Source organism: Hevea brasiliensis, chromosome 12, assembly GCF_030052815.1.
Source record: "Hevea brasiliensis isolate MT/VB/25A 57/8 chromosome 12, ASM3005281v1, whole genome shotgun sequence".
NCBI lineage: Eukaryota > Viridiplantae > Streptophyta > Magnoliopsida > Malpighiales > Euphorbiaceae > Hevea > Hevea brasiliensis.
This window is the reverse complement of record NC_079504.1, coordinates 37,821,604-37,826,883: the sequence shown is the minus strand read 5'-3', so window position 1 is coordinate 37,826,883 and position 5,280 is coordinate 37,821,604.

Genomic DNA, 5,280 nt, shown 5'->3' with positions numbered 1-5,280 from the left:
CTTTTTTACTATTCAAATATTTTTTTGGACAGAATGGATTCCGGCAGCCAAAAGTTTCTCGACGGCAGAGGTATAAATAGCCCATTTTAGTTCTTTTCTTCAAAAAGTTAATTCTCTTTCTCTCTTTTGACTGTTACACGTAAAAATGTTTGAATTGAGTTTTCTTAGAAAATTTCATGCTTGGATGTTTGGATTTCATGGGGGAGCTCAAGAATTCAAGAGATTATTGAAGTTTTCTCTACCCTTACTCTCAATCTTATTTTCAAGGGAGAGAGGTATCTCACTTTTCCAATTTCTTTTAAATGATCAAAATGATTCTTGAGAATGTTTTCATAAGTGAGTTTAAGAAGAATGGATTGCATGTAAGAAAAGAGTAGTTTTAGCTTTTGTACCTATTTTGATTTTTTTTTGAAAGATTTTGTATGTTGGCGATTTTGAGAATCTTTTAATACATGTTGGGTTTGGGGTTTTAATATAAGTTTAGGATGTGTTAATATATGATGGATTTTTTGTTTTAACTATATTAAAGATAAATGAGTTAGTTTTTGGAAGTTTTCCCTTTATAATGTTCTTTGAATGAAATGAGGTTTTTTTTTTTATGGTTGTTTGATGGATGCACATGTAGCATCCTTGATATTATTTAAGTGTTTGCATGTATTTGTGTTGAGTTGGTTGGGTCATATGAGGTTTTGGGAGTAAGAGAACTATGTTTGGAGTGAGGTTTGGGCAAAGGGAATTCTATAGAATTCGAATTAGGAATTCTAAAAATTTCTAGGTTTGACTACCAAAAATCATAGTTTCTGCAACTAGAGCAGTTGAAGCTTCTTGGGAGTTTTCCTTAGTTTAGGACTTCGGCAGCTGGAGTAGAGAAGTTAGGACTTCAGTAGTCGAAGTTCTTTCCTTCGGCAGCCAGAGTAGAGAAGCTAGGACTTTAGTAGTCGAAGTTCCTTCCTTCGGCAGCCGCAGTCGCCCCTGCCTAAATAGGGCATTTAAGGTATAAGACTTAAATCGAAGTCCCATGCTTTGGCAGCCACAATCGAAGTCCCATGCTTTGGCAGCCGAAGTTGATTCTACTAGCCCTATTACCCTTTTTGTTTTGAGGCTCTAAAACTTGTTTTTATGATCCAAAAAGATCTAAAATAAGATGTTTAGCATGTATATAGAGTTTTTGAGCTCCGAATAACTTTTTAGGGTCTAACATTTGTGGGATCGAACTTAAGGGACTCGGAAAGCTAAGGATCTAAGGATAGCTACTGTTTGTATCAAGTGGTTAATAGGCTATAAGAGGTGAGTAACACTTAGGGATGACAACGAGTCAGGTTTTTACAAGTACCCAATTCAATCGAACCCTAATAGGATGGGTTTGGGTATTATATAATTAGGTTCGGGGCGTGTTGGTTGAAAAATAATACCCGTAGCGGTTTGGGTGGATTCGTGTTTTATATATTGGGTATCCATTACAGAACCAGTTTACATAAATAATTAAATAAATATAAAATATATATTTTTATAATAATATTTATAAATTTTTATATATTTTATTTTATGTAAAATAAATTTAAATATTTTATAAAATTATTAATTATTTAAAATATAAATTATTAATTAAAATAATTTTTATACAAAATATTAATTAAAATATATAAAATTAAAAGGGTTTGGGTTTTTTCCTGTAATAATAATTGGGTTTGGGACGGGTTCGGGTAGTTAAGAATAAATTTTAAATAGGTTTGGGATGGATTTGGGTTTTGATAATATTAATCGGGTTCGAGTTCGGGTAGGGTGATTTTCACAGGAACACGACCCGTTGCCATCCCTAGTAACACTAATCCTAATTAATGAAACTGATTTAATTGAAATCAAAATCATTCACATGCATCATTTCATTATTTATTAGGATGTATGTATCTAGAATACGAAGATATTATATTTATGCATAATTACCGTTGATGTCAATGGATGTTAGATGACCCACTGGTTTATGTTAAATGCTTATGATCATGCATGATATGATATGATATTATATGATAAGATTGGGTGAGGCCTAATAAGCCCTTAACTCACTATATTTTTAAGCAAAAGTTCTAAGGAGCCTTTGTATGGTGAGCACATTAGATATGGGAAATCACTGGTGACAAGTCTATCTTATGTAAAATATTTGTGATGTGAAAAACTCATGTGATTGATGCATTGCATATGTATGAAATGAATAGTTTATGTTTGGTTAGTTTACTCATTGAGCTCTGTAAAGCTTACCCCATTCTCTTAACCTTAGATGCAGAGTTGTAGGGATAGAGGTATATTCGAGGAGAGCTTGCAATAAAAGAAGCTTTAACAAGTTTTATGTGTATTGAGTTTATAGAATGGACATGTAAATTATAATGGTTAGATACTGTGCTTAGTTGTAAAGAATTGTACTATATTGTTTATGTTAAGATATGCATGTATATTTATCTTAATCTATAAGCACACTTATTAACGTTTCATGAATGTGCGGCGAGTGCAGTTTAATAGTTATGTATGATATGAAAAGGTTTAAATTATGAACCATTTTAAAAGAAAATGAATTATGTTCCAATGTAAATGTTAAAGTGTGATTAGTTATGAGTTGCTTAGGTTTTAGTATATATATGGAATGAGCTTATAATTACGGGTTTTAGGCTTGCTACAAGTTTGGTAGCCTTAAGTTGACCAAGCACGATGTGGCCCTTAGTTGGAGTCGTTACAAGCCATCACTAGACAAATGTCACTACGGACCGTTGAGGTACCATCATCGTAGTAGAAAGAACCCTCACCCAAAGCCAAGCGCCAAAGCCCTAGATAAACCACATGCATCACAAGTAGGTTCAAGATCTTCCTCTCCTAAAAAATAAAATAAAATAAAATAAGAACTCCAAAATAGACCATGTACAACCTTGCCCAAAAGTGGGGAGGAGGAGACCTATACTTCGAGCAATGTTAGGAAGTTGTCCCCTACTTGTATGGGGCAAGGGAAGGTTTGCTATAACAACGATTGAAGATACCTAGTCTCAAAAAAATCCAAAGGAAAGGGGAGAAGTCTCTCTCTCTCTAAAGATAAAAAGAGATGGTGACACTTTATAAGCTTAGAACATTTAAATGGCTATCACGATTTACTACATGTACAAATTCTAGGTATTTTTGCTATTTGCTTAGGTGGTAAATAATTAGATGGCATTGGACTATCTTTATGAGGACATAAGATTTAAAAAAAAAAAAAAGGGGAACACATTGGATTTGATATCAATTTTTGGATATAGAAAACAATCTTCCTTTATATTATTTTACCTTAGATGATAATCAATATATTACTTGTGTGGTTTAGGATTTAGATTTGCTTGTTACTTCAATCAATGATGTTGAATGCTTTTCTATTGTAAATTAAAATTAAAGGGCTATGTTATTACACACCTTAAATTCAAGTATGATGTTTGAAATTTAGCCGAATTAATATATGTTGTTGGCAAAAGTTTAGTAAAACAAAAACGTCTTCATGTGAGGGAGGCCTATTAAGGAAAGAGAGAAAGAAAGTGACAAAGTGATAAATGTTAAGAGAAAAGTGAGATTCAAAGCATACAATAGAAATGGCAACGAGGTCGAAGGCGGGATCGCTCCTCTCACCCTCGCCTCATAGAAGTTCGGGGTTAGGAAGGGACTTTCGTCAAGAAGCTTGGCGAGCTACGGATAATTATTTTTTAATTATTATTCCCAAATATTATGTAGAAATAAATTATTTTTTAATAAAAGATAATAATATATCATTATGGGAGGCGAGCTACGGAGATTCAGAATGGGGAGAAGATCTCTCTGTTTCCACCCCACATAATATTTGGGACAAGAAAAATTGATCAAATTTAAGGGCGAATCGGATTAGGTTCAGAAAATTTGCTATCTAAAACAACTCACTCTAAAGTATGTATCGTTCTATATGTAACGTGTAGGGAACTTTTTGATTTAAAAATTTTTATTTGATATTAAAAATTAATTTAAAATTAAATATAATATATTTAAGAATAACCAATGAATTTTGATTTGGTTACTTTGGGGTGGTTTCTACGATCATGAAGTTTTGAGTAATATATATATATATATATATATATATATATATATATGAATCCAATGATCAATATTCAATACCCTTCTGGGATCATGCTATTATTTCTTTTTTCCTCTGTTATTTCTTTTCTGTAGAATATAACTGATTTGTTTTCAATTTTCCTTTTACCAATCGGATGATGATTATTAAAAAGAGCTTTCTATATATGTTGTGTAAAAACATATTATTACCCATCCTTGATTTTAGTGTGGATTAATTCTATTTGCATGGGACATCTCATGGTGCGAAAAATTAAAAAAAAAAAAGATATGCTGCTTTTACCTAATTTGGAGAGAGAATTTTCCACTTAAAAATTAGGAAAAAAATCAAATAAGATTATATATTTTTAATTAATAATCAAATAAGTTCAAAATTAAATTTAAAATCAAATAAACTCATGTACTTTTTAATTGAGACTAAATAAATTTATATTGAATAAAATATTATTTTTTTAATAATAAAATATTATCTTTCTGGTTTTTAAATAATAAAATAATTATTAAACAATTTTTATTTATCATGTTTATCAATTTCTTTATTTTTTTAATTTTATTTTAATTAAAACTAATAAATTTTAATATTTTAAATTAAGAAAAAATAATATTTGTTATAAAAAATTATATTTTAGTTTTAGATTTATTTAGCTTTATTAGAAAGCATATGGACTTTTTTAACTCAAAATTTAAATTTGAAATTATTTGACCCTCTATTAAAAATATAAGAAGTTATTTTGATTTTTTTTTTAAAAAATTATGTGAGGTTGATTTTCAAAGAGTGAAATATTGAATTTAAACCGTAATTGGAATCAAATCAATTTAAAAAATTATGTTAAATTATTTAAAAAGTGATTTCACTGTTTATATCTTATTAATAATTTTTTATAATATTAAAAATTATACATTGTACGAAAATAATTAAAATTTAATTTTTATTTTTAATTTAAAAGTATTTAGCTACTTAAAAAGTGAATAACAGAAATTATAATTATGCTTAGTTTATGCATTTACTCGCAGAGAGAGAGAGAGAGAGAGAGAGAGAGAGAGAGAGAGAGAATTGATACAGAAATGGATTCAATATTGACGGGCCTCAAGCTGGCCCCCAGATTTGGGCTTTAGGTAAAGGGGCTATAGGCTTTGGTCCATGGCGCCCGGTAGAGGAAAAAGAGC